This window comes from Caretta caretta, chromosome 22 (assembly GCF_965140235.1).
Source record: "Caretta caretta isolate rCarCar2 chromosome 22, rCarCar1.hap1, whole genome shotgun sequence".
NCBI lineage: Eukaryota > Metazoa > Chordata > Testudines > Cheloniidae > Caretta > Caretta caretta.
The window spans coordinates 15,652,565-15,674,983 of record NC_134227.1 but is presented as its reverse complement, the minus strand read 5'-3'; the positions used below and the strand labels follow the sequence as shown (position 1 = coordinate 15,674,983).

Below are 22,419 nucleotides of genomic sequence, written 5' to 3'. Positions count from 1 at the left end.
CAACTGCACGTCCCATTCACGCTCACCGACATCCACAGCTCTCATTCAAAACCAGGGGCTACATCTGAAAATGCTTGGCAGGTGGAATGCTATATATAACCTATTCAGAGCTAGATAGTGCCTGTCTCTATGTATAGTTGTGTATATATAAAATCCCTTCATCCGCCATTGAAATGCAAGCATGTCAAGGATGGAAAATGAGAGTTGTTAAACAGTCCATGTCAACCCTACGCAAACCAGTTCAAGACAAGAAACAAAGACTATTGTAACCATATGAAACTACAGGGAGAATTTGTATGAATTTAGAAACTAATGACCCAATGTGAAAAATGCCCAGGCACTACTTATGCAAGTCTCAAAATACCAACACATACTTGTGGAAGGAAGATTTGTCCAGCTGTGAGTATGCCAACCAGCCCTCAAGTGTCCTGTGGTTCTCTCATTCCAAGATGTATCATTTTTTCTCTTCAGTGATATACAGAACATCATGGCATTCACCAAGGATAACTAGTGCAGTAGCAAAGTGCCCGTCCTTTCTGTGGACCTCCAAATGACCCTGTATGTAGAGGTACAGAAAGCATTCCACATTCTTTTGCCCCATCTCTAGTTACCCGATAAGAAATGAAGTTGACATAACAATATAAACAGTAGTACTAACAAAGTCAAGATAGCCAGTGGGTGTGGGACAGGACATGGTACCAAGGGAGAGGTGTCATATATTTATCTCAGGGTTCTCCTGAGCCAGTTCCAGCAGCTGGACGCAGAGCACACAAAGAACTATTCAGGACAGTACCTGACCTGAAATAAAGCAGATGCATTTTGGAGTTTGCAAGATCCCCAGCACATAAGGATGCAGACACCTGCTCTGCAGCTAGCACCCCTCTTCTTGGCAGCATCAGGAAACCCTCTGTGGCCTTGGTGCCATTGCTATTAATTTTTGTATGGAGGCCGGTATAGAGGATGATGTACTCAGTTCTTGCAAATTCAGTGAAGATGAAGAACTGACGTGAGAATCAGAGGCAGCCCCAATCTTTAAGTCCTTCTGCTAATCTTTTTCAGGGTAATTACTGAGCAGAGTAGAAAAGCATGAGGCAATGAAGGTTGGCTATCAACCGCCAGATCAACCTGGAGCTTTACGCCTCCTACGAGTACCTCAGCATGTCTTTCTATTTTGACCGGGATGATGTGGCTCTAAAGAACTTTGCCAAGTATTTCCTGCACCAGTCCCACGAGGAGAGGGAGCATGCTGAAAAACTCATGAAGCTGCAGAACCAGAGGGGCGGTCGCATCTTTTTGCTAGCTTTACTCCAACCTGAAAAGGTTGAGGTTCAAAGGCTGGATACAGCAATCACGTTTCAGAGACAGCAACCCAGGATGGAACAGTTTAGATGCCCTCGTGAGAGATGATCTAGTGAACCAAGAAAAAGATCTAGGGTTGATTTGGACAAAATGGATTTGTCTCTGGAAACCACAAAGGAAAGTTAAAATGCTTCAATCACAGCAAAATCCATCACAGATTTGAAATGAAACTTAGATCTGTCCAAAGACCATAGAAGGATGGTATTTTAGGCATGAATACAATCACAGCACCTGGTTTTATGGACTGGAGAGTCTTTGGATAGGGAACAGATATGATTTGACAAGAACAATGGAGGTCCAGGCACATGGGTTGGTGTTAGAGAGCGTACCAGCTGTCTGCTCAGTTTCAAATTATGCTCTTGGATGGAAAGCAAGGGGTGTGTTAGAGGTTTGTGAGATCCATGTTTTGAGCTGGTTCCAGCAGGTGGAGCTACACAGCAGGAACAATCCTCCAGAGTGGCGCAGTCTGACATAAACCAGACGAGTCTCCCTTGCCTCTGACTTTGTCTGATTTCTGGCACAAGGACGACAGCAAATGAGACCAAATTTCAGAACAAACAACAAAAACTAAGTGTGGCAGAAGTAGATTAAGAACAGCGACATGACCAACGTCGACACAATGAAACTCAGGAGCACGGCAGGAAACAGCACAGGGGTTCCTGGGAAGACACTTGCTGGCCTTTGACAGAGGCAGGCAGAAAAGGCTACATCTGAAAGACAACAGGGCTGAGCCGCAGTGGATGTAAACCAGCACTGTTCCATTGACTTCACTGCAGCTCCATTGAGACACAGCAGCTGGGGATCTGGCCCTTTAAATTTTAAACTCCATTCCAGCACTTGGGGCTTGATCCTGCCGATAGGTATAGAGCATTGCACATATACCATGTGGCAAGCAGAGCTGAGAGCAGGAGAATCCAGCCTAGCATTAACGAGAGTACTGCCGAGTAGCAGAAGAAAATCCTAAGAGAAGAACATACAAGGCTACTGCTCCACCCTCCTTCAAATTTCTCCTTAGATCATCACCATCTGTTGTGATGCCTACAACACTCTTGACAGGTTAGGCAGCTGGTATGCTGTGACTGCTGCTTGCTGTGGTGATCTTAACTGTTTTGTTGTCTCCTTGTCCTCTCTTCTATCTGCTGTGACTTGGATTGTAAACTCCTTGGGGCAAGGACCATCGTATTGTTATGTGTATGTACCACGCCTAGCACAATATGGCCCAGGCTGGCCAACCTTATCTCACTGTTTCCTTGCACTCCCCTGTCTGTCTCCATCCGTCGTCTCTTGTCTTACACTTACATTGTAAGGTCTTTGGGGTAGGGACCAGCTATTTGTTCTTTTTCTGTGCAGCACCTAGCATTATGGGATCCTAGTCTATGGCTGGGGCACTGGGCTGCTACTAAAATACAAACAGTAAATAATAATAATAATAAATAATAATTTGGGCCTCCAGTTGCTACCCCATACAACTAATAATACTAACCACCACCACCACCAAGCGTGGTGAATATCACAGTTAAGCCTATGTCTTCACCCATTCCACATCTCTTTTTTCACCATTCTCTGCACAGTAGCAAGGAGTGGGGTGGGCATACAGGGGGCTTGAGACACACCACCACTCCATACGGAAGGCTACTTTTAGAACTTAATGGTCCCTGCATCCATCCCTACACTCCACACACATTCTTCCTCACCTTGACGTGCAACTTGTGAGGCCAGAACATAGGACAAAAAGAACAAGGTCTCTCATCAGACTTTTGGCATTTCCTCTCCTAGTCATGTCTGCAAATACCAGTCGAACAGCTACTTCTGTGGTACTTTGGAACTTCCAGTTGGTCACTGGAAATTGAGTTCATTTATATGGCAGGGGTTCTTGTCTCGGAAGCAGTATGCCTGCTAATGGCAATGAACAAATAATTTTGGTAATGACATTTTCAATTTTCAAGATGTTGAAATGAAGCACAAAGAGCAAACAGGCTATGAGAAATGTTGGGGGGCGGGAAACGGACGTGTACTCCAACTCACAATGTAGCCCTAACTGTATTGCAGGATCTTTGACCACTAATCAGAGCCTTAGGTTCTTAAATGGTAGGGAGAAACTGTGTTTCTAATTCACAAGCTTATGCCAAATTCTCTGGCCCTTACACAGTTTTTATTCAGTCCTTACTCAGACTTCAAAGGGATTAAGGTCTGCAGCGTTTGGGCCAGTTTGAAACACTAAATGTAGAGATCATGTTTATTTCTATGCAACAGAGTTCATGGCATATCATGCTTGCACATTTATGTACAGTTATGATACTTAAAGTGTGTACACATGGGAATGAGAAAGAAAATGGGAACTATAAACCTGTACATTTACTCAGAATTTCTGGATACAAAATAAGCCACCAACGTAAAGTGTGTGAGGTTTACACTGGAACCTTATCACCTCAGCAGCTGTATGTACATAACCCATGTTGAAGTCAATTAAAGGAATGATCAAAGCCACAGAATCCTCAGATTAAAGCTTTGCCTTATTACTAGAACTGCAAGGAACTTGTTAACTGTGAAGATGTTTGTGTGAATATTTTCTTCAGCTCTGCCCTGCCTGGGGCTTGTGAACCCTGAGTTGGGGGCTGTGCTTTCAGTGAACCCCCAAATTCAAAGGGCCAGATCCTTAGCTTTTGTAAATGGACATAGTCAAAAGAGACACTGATTTACACCAGTTGAAGATCTGGCCTAACGAGAAAATCTGGCAAAAACAAAAAAGTTTCCTCTACTTTCACATCAACGTCATGCAGAATTGAACTGCACATGGCTCACATGTGAAACCAAAATGTATCAAGAAGTTTCCACACTCGGAGGAAGACATTTTAAATCTTTGGTTTCATATTGGCTTCAATTTAAATGCACATTTTAAAACATTTAACCAAGTACCAATACAGTACAATTCATTTTAAATTCAAATGACATTTAGTAAATTATCTAGGAAAAATTTTCAGTACCTATTAAATCTATATTTAGGGCCTGATTCAGCTCCCGTTGAAGTTAACAGCAAAATTCCCCATGGCTTCAGCAGGAGCAGAATTACACCCTCCAATGTGGCAATGTGATGCGTGGCAAATATTTACCTCTGTATCTAACTTTGCCTCTACGATTATTCTCACCTGGTGGAACTCCAGTCAACTCAGTTGCCAAGGGAGATCTAAGAGAAACAAAACATACCCATTGGTTATTGCTTTCCTCTTATAAGCCAAAAATACAAGAAAATCACTTGGACAGAAAAGAACCTGAACCAAACCCTGGATCCAAACAGCCCTATGCTTTCCTGGATTTAGAATTAGTGACTGGGACCAACTGTATTCAATCTAAAACTAAATCTATTTCAGATACACCCATAATCATGGTGTCTGGGCCCCTATCTATACAACGGGCTGAACAAAATCCTTGAACCTGGCTTTGGATACAAACTCAAGGGCCCAGGCCCATCTCTTCTTTTAAACTTCTGCATCCATTTCTCAGAAGCTGCAATTTCATTTACATCCATATACATAACATCTTAGATTTGTTGCTTCACAATATGAGCTTTCCAAAGCAGCACAATCTGCAAAGCAGTCAGGACGTGCATGATATTTCAGTACATACATAGCACATCCTTCCTCCCGCTGACTTGCCATCAACGTTACAATGTCTAGACAAAGCATAGGATTTATTGTGGCATCTGGGACTGGCACCACAGACCTGGCCCTGAAGTGAATGATGATGGGAGGCTGCAGATCAGCAACTGGGCTGCCTTGTCTTCATAGCTTCTATTTCCTTTGAGAGCAAATTTTGGCCGAGCAGGATTGATTAAAATGAGACAATCCTCTGAGATTTCTCATCAGCTCTGGAGCAGAGAAGCCCATTAATATGGTGATACAGTGTAAAAAGGTGGGGCCCCAAATGTTATTCTGGCATAGATGTTATTCTGGCATAGGTCAGAATCTGAAATCCAGAGCGACTCCATTAACTTCAAGGGAGTTACTTTGGATTTACACTGGTAGAACGGTGATCAGAATCTGACCTGCAGCCTTTAAGGAGAGCTGTAGCGTGGGGTGCAGATGGTTTGCATTCTAATTCGGAGAGCACGCTAGAGGGGCCGAATGACTTTTCAAACCTTTGATTACTGACCCATGTGTTCATTTCAGGAGACAAAAAAGTACAAAACCTCAGCATGGAATAACTCTTGTGATTTCTTTTATTTTTCCTCCCTGGACAATTTTATCATTTTGGCATTTGGCCAACACGTCTGTCCTTGTTAACTTGTGCTGGCTGTGAAACACCTGCATCCCATGGTCACTGGGTGGATAAAATCTTCCATTTGTACATGGAGTAGTTACCTCTTACTCTTTTGTTTTGTTTTAGTCTGTGAAAAGGAGAGTCTTGCAAGAAAAAGTGTCGTCACCTAAATGACAGAGACACCATTTAACATCACCGAAACTATTTGACTGGAACCAGGTCGAGATAATAGGCAAGATCCTCAGCTGGTGGAAATCAGCATCATCCATGGGAGTCAATGGGGCCACATCCTCAGCTATTGTAAACGGATGCAACTCCAAGTGATATGCGCCAATTTTTGCCAACTGAGGATCTGGCTCATTCGATGTGACCAGCACTAGCTGCATCCATTTGGTGTCCTCTCATCTGTTTTTTCATGTATTTCTTTTACTATGAATTTAACTAACAGGAATTATGAAGAAACTTTCCCTTTGGGCATGTTACAATTATAGCTCCGGGTTGCAGGGTTCTTACATTTTCCTCTGACGGATCAGGTACTGATCACTGGCGGAGACAGGATACTTGAGTATAGAAACCCCTCTGCTGATCCAGTATGGAAATCCCTAGGCTCCTAGGATTGTGATGTCCATGAAATATCTTGATTTTTCAGCCCTTGAGAGGAAAGCCTTCTCTGTGGTCCAGATGAGATGAGATACGGCACTGGCAGCTGCAGTGCAAGCGTCTCTCAAACTACCTAGCCAGTATGGCTCAATCCTGACCTAATGGAACCTCTCCTAAGGCCCACCCAATTATAGTGCCATTGGGTTTAATGCACCTCTGTGTACAGGGCCTATGCTCCTCTTGAATCCCACGTATGCTCTCTGCACAGGGGTAGTTTCCACCCACTGAGAATTTTGCTACTGACTTCTATAAGAGCAGAATCAGCCTAGAGGCAAGATGGTAATTCAATGCCCATGGCTCATTCGGTTTCTCAGCCTCTCTGCCCAGACTGCCACAGCTAGGGCACCAATAGGCAAGGTGGTGATAGTGGTGAGGGGTTGTGTTTTAATCAAACCTTTTTCTTTAGCTGTGAGACAGATGAGACGCTTGCCCCAGCAGCCAATGTTACTTCTGCATGAAGTGGAATGTAGCAAAATTGTTTAAAAATAGACTGTTTCCACTAGAGACTTTGCCACATATTCACTCTGCTGTCCCGAAGCTTGAAAATGGAAACCTGCTGCTGAACACAGGTCTGACTATTTGCATTTTTAATCATTTAAGAGTTTAATTAGTATCATGGCCTTAATCAGGAGCTGCAAATACAGCTGAAGTCATCAGAGCTTAATTAGTCTGAAAAAAGTTTGGTGCAGTCTGAAAACATCTCCACTGACATGAAGATAAGAAGCCTCTAGGGTTTCTAGAGAGAAGACAAAGACTTTGATACAGTGGAGAAAGATTGCAGGAGTGTTGTTTTCTAGTTTTGAGAAAGACCAGCAGTGGAGAAATATTAACTGACTGATTTTCTTTAAGGTCGACATCGAATCAAACAGGAAGTGTGATCTAAGTGTTAAAGCAGGCGACTTGGAATCAGGAGACATGAGTACTAGCCCGAACGTTGCCACAGATTCTCTGTGCGACCTTGGACAAGTCACTTCAGCTTCTTTACTGTCCACTGGATGTCCAACATGAGACATCTAGGAACTGATTATCGGAAGTGCTGAGACCTCTAGCTCCAACTGAAGTCAATCAGAAAAGCAGGGGTAAGAACCACTGAAAAATTAATTTCTCAAATTGGGTATCCAAAATTAGTAGACACTAAAAAATGTTGGATTTAACCTCTGTGCTTCAATTACCACATCCGTAAAATGGGATTAACCTACCTCACAAGGGCGTTATGAGGCTTAATCTTTATGAAGTGCTTTGAGACCCTCAGATGAAGATTGGAATCACCCTAGAACCAAACTTGAACTAAACTTTTTTGAGGTTCTAAAATGTTTTCATAGTTCTCTACCCCTCTCAACAGTTTAACATAAATTTGTCCTGGATCTGCCCCAAACTGGATGACTTTGCTTCCTAAGGGTCCATGTGAACCTTGACTTGAAATTTCAATCTCCCTGGATTCGCACACCTTGAATATCTCTTTGAAAGAACTGAAACTCTCAAAGCAAAACTCAGTCAAAACCAGTTAGCTTCCCCTGGTTCCTCTATTACAGCGGTTCTCAACAAGGGGTCTGGTGCCCCTTGGAGGGCTGTGTGCAGGTTTCAGGAGGTCTGCCACGCAAGGTCAGCATTAGATTTGCTGGGGCCCAGGGCAGAAAGCTGAAGCCCCAACACATGTGGCTGAAGCTTGGGGCCCTAAGCCCTGCCATCCGGGGCTGAAGCCGAAGCCTGAGCAACTTAGCTTTGAGGGGCCCCCTGTGGCATGGGGCCCCAGGCAATTTCCCAGCTTGCTGCTCCCTAACGCCGGCCCTGGCTTTTATATGCAGAAAACCAGTTGTTGTGGCACAGCTGGGCCGCGGAGTTTTTAGAGCATGTTGGGGGGGCCTCAGAAAGAAAAGGGTTGAGAATCCCAGATCTATTTACTCTTCCATGTTTCTTTGAATAGGGGACCAGATCTGTGCTTAATTTGTAACAAAAAAGGTGCTGGGACTCAAGCAATATTGTTACATTCATAACTGACATGGCAAGCCCAGAGGTGCCGGGGCTGTGAACTGCCAAGCCCAGAGGTGCCGGGGCTCAGCCCTGGTGAGCCCTGGCACAAATTAAGCCCTGGGACAGATTCACGCCCAAGATTTATGCAATTGAGAGAAGCTTTTGATGAATTGGGGGCTCCATTTCCAGGCTGTGCTTGCATGTCCACTGTAAAGGAATCATATCACTGCCAGGAAGGGCACCAAGTATCCTAATCTTGTCACCGGTCTGCACATGAACACCTCCCAACGAAGTCAATGGTTGTTCAATGCAAAGAGGGCTTTGTAACATGCTAGCTTTGTGTGCATGAGCGAGCAAAGTCCCAATCTAACAGCTAGGCCACAGAGAGACTATGAAACTTGTCCCTGCTATTGGCTAAAGTTGGCCTTCTCCAGCTCAAGTAGAAGAATCCTACTTTTATGCGGCCAAAGGACAATGGGTCTTCTAATCCTGCTTCCCTTGCAGAATGCGGAATACAGTGATAGTTGTCCCTGCTGTTTGCACCACATCGATGTATTGCAACTCGCAGATTTGGGCTGATGGACTGACCGCCCTGGAAACCAGCCCTAGGTTTACTCAAAGAACTGATGGATAGTGGGCTGGTGTTGTGAGTGAATGATATGAGGCTGGATGGCGTGGTTGGTTTCACTTTCACAATATTAGGCCTCCACTCCGAGGGTCAAAGGAAAACTTCCTGGGAAAACTCTGAAGGAGTTAGAATACTGTTAGTTCTTGTCATACGCGCTGTGTTTCAGTCTATTTCTTTACGGAAAGTATTTTAAGAGAGGTCCCCCATGTAGCAGCCTAGTGCTGTCCTTACAATGGCAGGAAAAGCTGAGAATAGATTCCAGACAACTGGTGAGCTGCATGCATCACTCCTGCTCTGTTTTAGCAGCCACAAGTGGCAACCCTTCTTGGGATACATGAGCTGACAAGTGGTTTCAACTGAAAGTGATCTCTACATGTCTGACTAGTCAAAGGTTTCAGTGAACAGGAACACAAATAGCTATAAATCCATGTCACAATACCTGCTTGGATTACAAAGTAGTTGAGGCTGTGATTTTCAAAAGAACCTACAGCGGTATGATGCCCAGATCCTATTAAAATGCAATGGGAGTTGAGCACCTAATTCGTTTAACATACCCAGAGTGGAAACCAGTCGAGTTGAGCTACTGACCCACTGGGAGATGTTAAGTTACTAAACTGTAACATTCCCTCTTGTTCATGTGTTTTTGGGGAAAGGCCTATCTACTTCTGCATGTTTGTACAGTGTCTTGCACAACAGGGCCCTGTTCTTGATTGGTCCCTAAGCACAACCGTATTAAATGTACTAAATAATAATAATTGAACACAAAGGGCCAAATTCACCCCGATGTTACAATTGACTTTAGTGAAATTACACCAGGGATTGAATTTGGCCCCACATCAATCAAATGGACCTGCACATACATTTCTTTGGATGTAGGTAACAGGTCAGATACATATTGGGCCTGATTCTCTTATCACTTACACTGGTGCATACCAGGAGTAATTTCATTGAAATTAACGGACTTTGGTGTAAGTATTGGCAGAATCATGTAATTCCACCAGTGATTTATTTGTAGTACCAGCAATCAGAAAAATTCTCCCCACTGCCAGACCTGTTTCTTGCTTCCAAGTGTTAAATAATATCTCCATCAGGCAATGTATTCTCCACCCCCCCTTTTTTTGGTGGGGAAGAGAAAAGGGGGCTGCATTTTCAGTCAATAAATATATTACAACACACTATTTATCTCTCCCTGCAGCTTCGGGACCTTTGTGTAACCTGCCATCTCACTGATCCCTCAGGAATTTCGCAATGAAATTAGTGAAACCTACTGCAAGGTGAGAGAAAGCAGAGATATAGTAGAATTCCATTTAGTGGAAAGTGAGGAATTCAATCAGTTATGTAGATAGGAACACAGGAACAGCCTGACTGGATCAAATTGACAGTCCAGTCTGTCTCTAACAGCACAGGATCAGTTGCTTCAGAGGAAGGAGCAAGAAACCCCATAGTGGAAAATTATGGGTTAATTTTCCCATTAGAAAAAAGTTTCTTCCTAACCCCAAGTTGTTATTGTTTGGCTTATGCCCTGAAGCATGAAACTGGACATCCCACATAATTATAGAGATCCAATCCTCCTTTGATTCCTGCTAAACTCTTGGTCGCAATAGCATCTCACAGCAATGAGTTCCACAGGTTAATTATGTATTGCGTGAAAAGGTATTTTCTTTCTTAAATGTGCTCTCTTTTAAAACCTGCCACATTGCCTTTGTACTTCCTAAGCTTGTGCCCATCATTTATTTTTTTCAGGGTGAGAAGGTGGTCGGTTGGCGAGAAGAGGACAGATGACAAATGAGTTAACACACAGCAATGGAATGCAAGTGAGTCTCTGCTATTTTTAATTAAGGAGTGATGACAGCTGACTAAATTCCCTGACTCTGCAGTTTAAAGGCTCCCTGACATAGACATTATTGGACATGGTCCTAAGACAAGGCCAATATATACTGGTGCCGGCGGTGCTTCTATTATCATACCCGCCGTCTCAACAGATGCAGGACTAACACAATCTATGCCTATTATCAGCATGAAAATAGTGAGATAAAAGTGTGAATGCTTATGAGCTGAACAAGGCAGCAGGTGAGAAGAGGACAATGAAGGTGATCTCCAGAGAGGACTCAAAATGCCTAAGTTTGGTTTCCAATAAATGTTCAGCTTATCTCCATTCACAACTGTTTTTTTAATTGCCCTTTGCATTTTCACTTGATTTATCCAAAAAAAAACCCCCACCACTAACACCTCATATTACCTCAGGATAGTGCCTAGAGGTCATGAGTCTGATCAGGACCCCATTGTGCTAGGTGCTGTATGTACATATAATAACAACAGCCCCTGCCTTAAGTACAAGGCAGACAAAAGAGGCGTGAGGAGTTGAAGTGACTTGTCTAAAATCACACAGGTTAGTGGTCGTGCTGGGATTAGAACTCTTTTCTCCTTATTTCCAGACCAGTGACCTAGGAACCAGACCCTGCTGGCTCCCCATATTGTATACTTGCAGTACAGGAAACTGAAGATTTCACCTATCCAGCAATAAAGGAGTATCCTTACTATGGGAACTCAATGTTATTCAGTGGCATTCACCTGGCAGAGAAGGTATCTTTCATTTTAGGATCTCAACACAATTTACTAACATTAAACTCTAAGACTAAGAATTAAGCACCACCCATGGTGCAGGCTGATGTGGACTGTGTGAGCTGCAGGATAGATCCAGACGGAATCTAGAGAAAATGAGGCAGGGAAAGGTGAAGTGATTTGCCCACGTTCCCACAGCAAGTCCTTGGCAGAGCTGCTCATACAAACCCGGGTTTCCAGCTCTAACCACAAGAGCTGGCTGTCTCCCTTAGAATGTAATATTGTACCACAAAAATCAAATCATACTGGAGGTGACAGTTTTGCACAGTTTCATCTGCTTTGGAAATGCATCCAAAGTAAGATACTGAAAACCCCAAAAGACAAAAACCCACCTTCAATTTTAGCCCAAAATGCCCACATGGAGGGATTTCAAAATGAAGGTAGTTAAGATAATGGAATATCATTTTACCTGGAGATCAATACTGGGTTTGAATAAGATTGGTCAGGAAAACAGAAATCCTTTCATTCTTTCTAAAGTACCATGGAGTGACCAGGTAAACAGACACACATTGTAAACCAAACCAGTCATGTTCAAATAGGGCTGTAGTGAAACAAAAGCATCAAGGAATATAATCAGGAACTTTCCAGCGTGGCTGTACAGTGGGCGCAGAAGTGGGGGAGTTGTTTTCCGCTGTTGCTAAGACAGTTCCCCCAACCCTAGCTTTATTCTAACCCAATCAGATGGCTTTGTCTCTCCACTGGCTCACCAGCTGCATCGAATGATCATGACAGGTTTTCTTCCTCCTCGTTCTATTGGCTTATTCCTATAGTCTATTATCAAGGGAAAGTAAATCAGACACCTAATCAATAGTTTGCAAGAAGGCACCGAGGCTGCTAGAGGCTACATTTGCATTAAATCTCTTGCCGTCTATGTCTCTGCATGCAGATAAGCACTGTATTATCCTACAAGTTGGAGCCCTGGCTGCTGCCATGCAGCCATATTGGCTGTGCTTGCGGGGGTTTTTAGATGGCAAATTTAGATATCAGAGCAAAACAGTGGGCGGCTGTAATTGAAAAGTCATCTTTCTCCCCAGTCACCACAGCACCTAAAACCTGGAATCAGGGCTCTGATCCTGCAGGATGCTAATAACCTCAACTTCCACACAAGTCAACAGGAGTCAAGGACACACCACTCCTTGTGGGACTGGGCCTTATGTCTGGAGACACCCAACACTGTTGCATGCTAGCAGTCTATTTAATCTATTGAGCTAAATTTGGTCAGATTTTCCCTGGGGTAGCAGATTCAGGAAATGAGATGGAGGAGCTGGGGATGCAGGGGAAGTAACTTTCAATTGCTTCAGTAGCATGTCAGATGTTCTCCCCACAAGACCCTTGAGGGGATTTTTTGATATGGTCCTCTGTCTCGTCCAATCCTCACGAGGCTCTTTTAGCGTGGGCAGGTAGTTCGCATGTGTCACACGATGCAGTGGGAAAACACTCCTGGCTCTAAACAAGGCCACCAATGCTCTACTGAGCTACATCAAAGATGGCGCTTAATCCCTAGCATGCTTCAGGGACGCACTCACTTGAAATGTTCCCAGCTCTTGCTGCATTATTGGTGGGATGGTCCCTCCTACCTCAGCAGAAGACCATTCCCAGGCAGAAGAGTACGCCAGAGAGGGAGTGGCTATCTGATGTCCTTGAAGACCACAGTGAAATGTAAAATAGGAACCCAGTGAGGATGAGCAGAAGGCGGCCAGCTTGCAAATGTTTTCCATAAAAAAGCCAATTTTGAGCAAAGGTGGCTCCACATTGAAAGCATGCATTCAGCACATTTCATGTGATATGAAGAAGCAAAACAAAGAGTCACATATTTTATACAGCTTTAAAACTGCTCATGAAGATCACTACTGGCAGCCAACTGCCCAGCAGAGGACAGCCTGTGACAGGAGGAACATGGAGACTGAACTCCTCTCTAATTTCTAAAATAAGCCCTCCTCTTAGTCAAAGACTAAGAGTATAGCTACACTTCAATAAAAACACCTTCGGCAGGCCCTGGTCAGCTGATTTGGCTCACAGGGCTTGGGTTCTGCAACTCTACCTCCTCGTGGGATCCCACAGCTCGAGCTCCAGCCTGAGCCCAAATGTCTATACAGCAATTTTACAGCCACGCTCTGCAAGCCCGAGTCAGCTGACCCAGACCAGCCGAGGGTGTTTTATTGCAGTGTAGACATATCCTAATGCACATTGGTGTAGCTGTTTGGGGGAAGCTTGCTACCTGTCCTTTACGTTGTCCAGAAGCTTGATTGGGAGGAATTATAACCAAGATTGGTTGCAGAAAAAACACAAAGAAAGAAGCTTAGGAGATAAGAGAAATTTTCCTCTTTCCTCTTTGATCATCAGTGCCACTTCAAATGCTTGGGTTCTGTTTCCTCCCAGCCAAAGACTGGGACTGGTATAGACGATGTCAAAGAAATAAATTTTCTCTCTTTTTAAACCTGTAAAACAGGTGCCCGTTATGCTCTCTGTGTGCAATTATAGAGAAGTAAAATCTCAAATTAGAAACCGCCGAGATGACAATAGTCAATATAAAGAAGAGCTCCTAATCAAAAGCCTGGCTTACGCCAGCCATTTCTTAAAGAAAATACAGGACTTGTAGGCATGCCTTGCAGATCAACCAACTCAAGCTTTGTCAGACCAATGTTGCAAGCAAATTCAGTAGTGGAGGCCCTCTTACTGAGAAGGTCCTGACCTTGAAACTCTACAGAGTCCACATCTGGGGGCTCCGAGACGTTGTTGGTGCTGAGATACAACCATGATGGGTCCATTAGCTATCCCATCGACAGAGAGACACTGTAGACAAGCATAGTCTTTATGAAAAGTATGCCAACAGATCTCAACGGCTGGGGTGGTGAATAAGGAGACTGTGGGGTTTATTGTCTGTGTTGCTATGGCCAGCATTATGACAGGTTAACCCTTGATCTGTTGCAGCTCATTTTGCCACACAAATTGGAAATGTTGTTGCCTTACCTTGAAAATCGTTTTCTGCTGTGTTCCCCAGGCCAGTCCTATGCTAGTGCGGTAGCTGCGTTCCTCAAGCAAAGGAAGACAGAGTGGTCTTGAGCCTGCCTCTCTTCACACCCAAGTCTGAACAGCAGTGATCTACATGAACAAAAACAGATCAGCACGAAAAACTGTTTTCTCCTCACTCCTTTGCAGATCAAGATTCAGAGGGAAGACGGCACAGAATGCATGCAGAGGAGACTTGGATTGGGGCATGACATGGCAGAAAATATAGAAAAGGAAACAAAACATCTCTTCCCTTTAGCTTGGAAACACCAGGAGAAGCAGCTCTCTTCAACTTCAGCTTCTTCTACTGTCTGTTTACTTGCAGGGTATTATTCAGCCACTAGATGTCTCTACGGGCTGTACAGAGTTTCATGCAGGGTGTGGTCTGTGATAAACAAAGGAGGCAAAGTTTAGAATTCAGGCTGTGTGGTAATCTGTATCTGTCTTTGTTTTCTATCATTCCATATATCATGACACAACCTGCTTCCCATGACGCCTGAAGTACCATGTGCAAAGGCTTTTCTTTTGGTATTCTTGGTCAATGACAAAAAATTCAGATGCCGTTGTGAGAACAAAAGACTCACAGACAAGTTTGTTTTAAATTTTAGATGGAGGTTTGGTCTGGTTCCTATTTTGTTCCAACCACTTCACGCATCCTGAGACAAAACAACCAACTCCCACCTTAATCCATAATCTGGAAACTCAGAGGCTCCTTGGAGCATATTCGTGTGGGTAAAAACCTTTAAAATCTTCTTAAAATGGTAGCTCCTCTTAAAAGTTAATGAGGAGTTACACAATGAAGTGTCCTACAAACTGAAGAGAAAACAGCACCTGAGAACTTAGAAAAACTCCCCAATACAACTATCTACCTGTCCAGCAAACATGTCGATCTGCTGTATATTTATCTATCTCAGACTGTACGTTCTCTGGAGCAAAGAACATGTCATTTTGCGTGTGTGGACACAACTGCGATGTGTGCCTTGGATCATTTCCCCCACAGATAACAATGAACTCTATCTACATTTGGTTCCTCCATTCGGTCCCAGCCTTCTTTGCACTAGTACTACTGACCATTAATAAAGCCAAGATCCACAGCACTTGTAATAATTCTGTTACACTTGTTGCTCTAGGTCATTGAAGGCTTTACAAACATTAATTTAGCCCCTAACCTGCCCCATTCAAGGTAAGCGAGTATTACTAACTCCATTTTACGAGTAAAACTGAGGCACAGAAAGGTGAGAGGAATTCCTCTGAGTCATGCAATGAGACACTGGGAAAATTAAGAACTAAATCTGAGTCTTAACTCAGAGATCCTTGCTCTAACTCCTAGATAACACTTGCCTCCTTTGTGATCATTAAAGATGCTATGACCATCTTTGTAAGAGTATGTGGTGTTAATTTTGAGGTCTTGGCCAAGTTCCAACTTGAGTAATTACATAACTAAATGCAATATTCTTCCCATCCTGTTCTAAAATATTGCAAAGTATTGCTACGCACCATTAAACAGCAGCTGTTTCCCACCCGCGAGGTAGCTGCATTTCAAAAATGGGCAAAGCAATTGTTATACATATACATGGTAGTTTGTACAACCAGTTATTAAAATTAGAAAGAACTTTGCTATCCAAAGCAGCATGGCCTGGAGAAATGAGCATAAGGAAAGGAGCCAGAAGCGCCTTTGTTCTACACCAAGCTAACTCACCCATGTAGCCTGGGGCAATTCACTTACCTCTTTCTGCCTCAGTTTCTCCATTTGAAAAACAGGACTAATACATTTCCCTACCTTACAAAGCAGTTGGAATTACTTGCTTAACAGCCATGCTGTGCTTTGAACATTTAAAGTGCTAAGCGCCATTTGGAAAACAGTGAAAAGGGAAGCAGGTCAGAGTTTTAGCTTAACTTCCTCCTCAAAGGTCACACCTGTTACCTGCCAATGATATTCAGTTTCTTACATTTGTGGTTGTTAAGGTTTCACCCGCTCTTCCAAACATGTGTCTCCCACCAACATAGGTCAATAGTCCCACAACAACCGGCTACCTGCCAGTGACATTTCTATAATTAAAGTGCAGACACGTTTAAATACGCCGGGCTGCGATGACGAGAGGGCTTTGGTAGTGACGCCAGCACTTTGATGAATGCGGACTCTTAAAGCAAAACAAACAACAACAAAGTCAACGAACAAGTTTCTAGACCCGTTTGTTCAACATGACAGATTGGAAAATACAGTAATTTTTTTTACAAACGGCTTTTTATAACACAGAACCCAAAATAAACCCTGGCCTAGCTGTGGTGCCATGTTAAACAATAATTACTCTATATAAGGCTTACCAAATGGGAATATTTGTGGGCCAGTGGGATGAAATTATTTTAGGACTTGCACAAACTTTCTCGGGGAGCGGTAAGACTCGCTGTGGGTAATGTGGTGTACCTAGGAAACAAGCCGACACTTTTTTTTTTTTAGGGCTCTATTAAAATTCACCGGCTTTACCAACCTACTGTTAAGGGGAGGGGGGGAAAAGCAGATTTGTTTACCCCTCTGTAAAATAATCCTCACTATGTCACTGTATGTGTTTTGAGATTCTCTCTAGATCTGGCCACCAGCCATACCCACTAAACCACACCCAAACATACAGGAGAACAGAGGAAAACAGAGATGCACAGCCAGGATAAATTGCAACAGTGCAGATTGCAGTTTAACAATCCCATCTACTCTATGGGTTTGCATTGGGCCACAACATCAGCGGGTGGCAGGGTCGGCTCTAGGCACCAGCAAACCAAGCACGTGCTTAGGGTGGCAAGGAGCGGCACTCTGGCCTTTTTCTTTTGTTTGTTTTTTTGCTTCGGTGGCACTCCGTTTTTCTTTTTTTTTTCACGCTTGGGGCGGCTGGACTCCTGATGACTGAAACTGGGGCAAATCCCTAGTGCAGACTTAGCCTTGTGGTTGGGCTCTCTCAGGAAATACCTTTGTTATTTGAAAAGTTGTACCATCCTTGTGCAAGCTACAGGGGTCTGCAAGAGGGAAAGGCTATAATTGTGTGCCCCACCCTATCCCTTCAGCAACAGGAGTCCTACTCCCTGCTGAAGAGCTTTAAATACATCAAATTAAATATCTGTTATCTTGACCCTCAGCTGTTTCAATCAATGTGGTCCCCAAGAGCCTACTGACGCTGTCTGTCCACAAAATGCAGCACTAACATACCATCAGAAGGCATTGTCCTCATCTGTCATTCTTATTGAACTTTCGTGTATAATGCTGCCATGGGTGTGCATGGAGTTGCACTTCACATATTGATATTTATATCTAAATACAGACACACGGCTTACGAAGAAAGCTGTGCGAATAACCAATTTTTCAGTTCAATGGCTGACCCAAAGCTTGAAAACAAAAATAGTTTGGGAACCATTCAAAATATTTTTGTCAATGTTTCAGTGAGCTGCAAAAGTCAAAGAAGTTTAATTTCATGTAAAAAAACCCAAAAACGTTTTGTTTGACCAAAAAGAAAACATTTCATTTCAGTTTTGTGGTTTTTTAACCTTTGGGGAAAAATGAACTAAATCTTTTAAAAAATTGTTTCAAATTGAAAAGTCAGAACGTTTCATTTTGAACAGATGTAAACGAAACGTTTTGACTTCTTCTGAATTTGAATTTTTTTTTCTGACTACAACGATTTGGTGAATTTGACATGAATTTGTGAACTATTTCAGTCGACACAAATCCGCATTTTTCAGTGAAAAAAAAGATTCATCTGAAAAATTTCTCCCAGCTCTATTTAGGAATCCCATTTTCAAAAGTGATTTAGGCACCAAGGATCAGATTTTTAATGGTATTTGGGCACCTAAAGATTCAGATAAACGTCTAGTGAGATTTTCAAAAGCATCTAGGCACCTAACTCCCATTTATTTCAATGGGATTTAGGCTCATCACTTTTGAAAATCACACTAGGCACCTAACATCATCCTTAGTTGCCTAAATACGTTTAAAAATCTGACCCTTAGAAGCCTATGCCCTATTGACTTTTTATGATGCTTGGATGCCTAAGTTCTTTTGGAAAATGTGACTTCAGTATCTCCTAAGTGACTCAGAAGATACTGAAAATTGTACCAACAATCCCTACCAGGAGGATCTTGTATTGTACAATGTCAATCAGAGTGGAGCAGAAAGAGGGGCAAAAGGTAGCTTTCCTCTAGTCCTTCCATCCTCCTCTCTGAGAGCACTCAACCCCTATGGGGTTTATCATAGGTTAAAGGGGAGGGGAAGTTTTGTGGGAGGCCTGTGTTAAGAAACAGACAGTTCATCTCTGGAATGAGGGTCAGTTCAGGTAATGGACAGAAATTAGCATCAGGCCATACTGGTGCAAATGGCCCTGTTCTGGTTTCTAAAATATCTCGTGTTCTTATGTCATGGTAAAAAGAAGCAAAAATGGAAAGTGGTTAACAGAGTAATACCACTTAAATTTAAAATAGAAGCAAATAGCCAGGCTGTTCTAACCTGTTTTTATAGCCCAAATACAAAGCCAATTCCTGTTATTTTCAGGGGTTTGTTCCTGTGCCGTAGCTTTTTTTTCCCTTCTGGGATGAAACTTGGCCCGTGCTACATATGACTCATCTAACTGTAGTCACTGGACATGTGTTGCAGGATTCTGCAGATGCTGGGTCAATGGCAATACATCCTGCAACGTTGGCGCCCAACACAGTTTTAACTAGAGGGGCATGAAAGAGTCGCAAAAAGTACTTGACATTTTGCATGTCTTCCATGTCATTAAGAGCTTCAAATGGGTCCACTTTTGCAAAAACACAGAAAAAAGTTACTTTTGTGACTGCACTCAGAAATGAACTCCATTTCCTATTAAAAAGGACCCACTCAGAGAAAGGTCACTTTAAAAATTTGAACTATGGAAATCGAAAAAGCTTTGAGATCTGCAGAAGTGCATTATGGATTGTCCAAACTAATCTTTGGCAGAACTTGATGGCCTTCAGTGAAATAGATTAATTGTTTACAGGGTTTGTTTGTTTTTCATTGTAGATGCTTTTCTGCATTCCAGTGATGTAAAATCATTAGTTAAATGATGGATGAGTCCCACTGGGCAGCAGTTTTATTTCATTTAGGAAAGTAACTCTTCCAAAACATCCTTAGTGTCCTGTGTATGGAGATAAGATTGAGATGATGAAGCACACCCATAGTATACAGAGACACAACTGATAGTGTTCCGCAATGACACATGGGTGGCATTTACCTCAGTACCGTACACATGGATAAAAGTGGTCAAAAAATCTGTCAATTTTCTGTCAAAAAATGTCATTTCCACACAATCAAAACTTTTTGTGAAATTGTATTGATTTCAACAACAACAAACTAGAAAAAAAGAATTGGGGGAAAGAACATTTCCAAAATGTTGAAACATCCCATTTCAACATTTTCAGAATCGAGAGTTTTGATTTTTCATTTTGAAATGACTTTTTAATCTTGAAATTTTATTTTTACATTTAAAACTTAAAAAAATTAAAGAGAGAGAGTGTCACAATATAAACAAAATATCTTGAATGTACTGAAGCCAAACTTTGCCAATGACCGGAAACACAGAAATGTTCAGAATTTTGTTTCAATGAAAAAAATGTAAATTTTTGTTTTTCATCCTGATTTGTGATGAACGTTTTTTCAAAATCTCAATTTTTTTCTTGGGATGGAAATCTGTTTTCTACCCAGCTCTGCACATGGACAGTGGACAGCGTCCTGTCCATGATACTTGGCTTTATGATATTTTTCAATATGCTACTGCCCAATATATTGTACGGCTCATTTTCTTTAAACAACGTACATTCTAGCATTCAACTCACATGCCTTCAACAGACCCAGCAGTGCCTTTAAATGTACGGTGTGAAATTCACAGATGAGAGAAATTCTAACCACATAAAGTCACACGATGCAGCAGGAGGTAATTAACGGTCAGACTGAAAAGACTGAAAAAGAGGATAACTGTAGAGAAATAAGACACTTGTGAGATTGGTAACAGGCTATGGAGCTTTTGATCTGTCAGTCACTGGTATTAATCCAAGTCAGGTTTATAGAGAATGGATTTAGAATCATAGAATATCAGGGTTGGAAGGGACCTCAGGAGGTCATCTAGTCCAACCCCCTGCTCAAAGCAGGACCAATCCCCAATTTTTGCCCCAAATGGCCCCCTCAAGGATTGAACTCACAACCCTGGCTTTAGCAGGCCAATGCTCAAACCACTGAGCTATCCCTCCCCCCTACTTGACATCCAATGGCTGTTCAGTGGCCGGTGTGAAAAAGTTGGTACCGCTGGTTCAATTCCTAGTAGATAGGGATCTATATCACAAAGGGAAAAAAACTTGTCACAACTGACTGAAGCAGCATGAAGCCTGAACATCTCACCGCTAGTTCTTTTAGGTCCATTGGCAGAGCAGGTCGGGAGTGGGAAGAAGCTTGCGCAGACACAGCTCCTGTTTTGGGAAGAGGTGGGCTTCACTGGTGTTCTTAGTTCCTAGGAGAAAGGGGAACTCAGACCTGAGGAGGTGGAATCCAGATGCATTCTGGGACTTTCATCAGCCATAATGCTGCTAGACGGGGCCTAGCCAAAGAAACTGCTAGAAAGTAAAAGCTGGATTTCTGCTTGTACTGCAGCCCTTAGTAAAGGAGAGCATGTTGATGTCTTATGGGCAGGGGTGGCTGGACGTCTTGCTCTTGAGTGCTTTACGAATCTAGATGTGCTTCCACTAGACAGACTCCCTGCAATGACTCACAGCAAGCCTGACGTGTATTTTATAACATCTGACCATCTTCACCCCCCCCCCCGTCGCCCCACCCTCTGTTGAGGGAGCTCCAGAAGATGATTAAATAGGGAGAGCTGGGGATGAACTGGCAATGTCAAACTCTGACTGGCTGTGCTCACTCAGTCTAGTTTCTGAATGATGAGACTATCCAGCCTAAACCACTAATATATTATATACCGGTGTACAATTTATGATTTCCCTCTTTTCCATTAATTTCTCTACCAATAGCAATGCTTGGAGACTTGCCCTACTATGCAACCGTTTTAGGTTGATGGTTGTAGCTCACGGACGCTTACCCACTAGGGGCTTCAAATCAATTAAAGGTACAGGTCCACAGCACCTTACAGTATCAGGCCCATCAATTCTCATAGCCCCCAGTTCACCAACATATTTAAGCTAACTTTAAATATGTAAATGGTCCAGTTGACTTCAGTGGAACTATGTGTGGACTTATAGATAGAATTGATTGAAAAAATGTCAACAAAACGATTTTTCCCATCAGAAAATGCCATTCCGCCAAAAAGAAAAATGTTTCACAGATGCGTATTGGTTTCAATGAAAATGCTGGGAAGGTTTCTCCAGACCAGGATGGAATTTGAGAGAGAGAGAGACCCACCCCAGAACAGCCAAATGGTTCAGCCACTCACCTGCAATGTGGAAGAGCCAGGTACAAGTCCCTTCCCCAAATCAGGAAGAGCATCAACACGAACCTGTATTTTCCACATCACACATGAGTGCCCGAACCACTTGGATATTTTGGGTTGGGGGGGCTCTCTCCCCCTTCTCAAACAAATTCATAAAGTCTCAGGGTTCCACTTTGGAACTAAAGAAAATGCCAAAATCTTGAAATTTCTAATGAAACAGAATAGTTGTTTTCCAGCCAGCCCTATATAAAATCCATCATATACTTACCTCAGAGAATCAGGGGCCTTACTTCAGAACTTGCTGGGCCTGATTCTCCTCTAGCTTATGTTAGTGTAAGTCAAGACTAACTGTGCTGAAGATAGCAAAGATACACCAGCATAAAGCTGATGCAAGTGAGCGGAGAATCAGACCCTATATTTTAGATGCAAGCAGCTTTGTGTCTTCTTTGAACTTTAATAGTATTTCCATATGCATATTCC

General features: G+C 42.8%; 1 long non-coding RNA gene across 2 annotated transcripts; it reads left to right on the top strand.

Moving 5' to 3' along the window:
• Positions 1-1,752: 1,752 nt before the first annotated feature.
• LOC125625516 (uncharacterized) lies at positions 1,753-15,881 on the top strand. 2 transcript variants are annotated; one of them, XR_012665798.1, is made up of 6 exons: positions 1,753-2,415; positions 7,126-7,355; positions 10,071-10,149; positions 10,619-10,689; positions 11,311-11,458; positions 14,499-15,881. It is a non-coding gene; the product is annotated as an uncharacterized LOC125625516 (long non-coding RNA). The 2 variants fall into 2 exon arrangements; XR_007353578.2 differs by lacking the exon at positions 1,753-2,415 and adding an exon at positions 6,810-6,845.
• Positions 15,882-22,419: the final 6,538 nt, after the last annotated feature.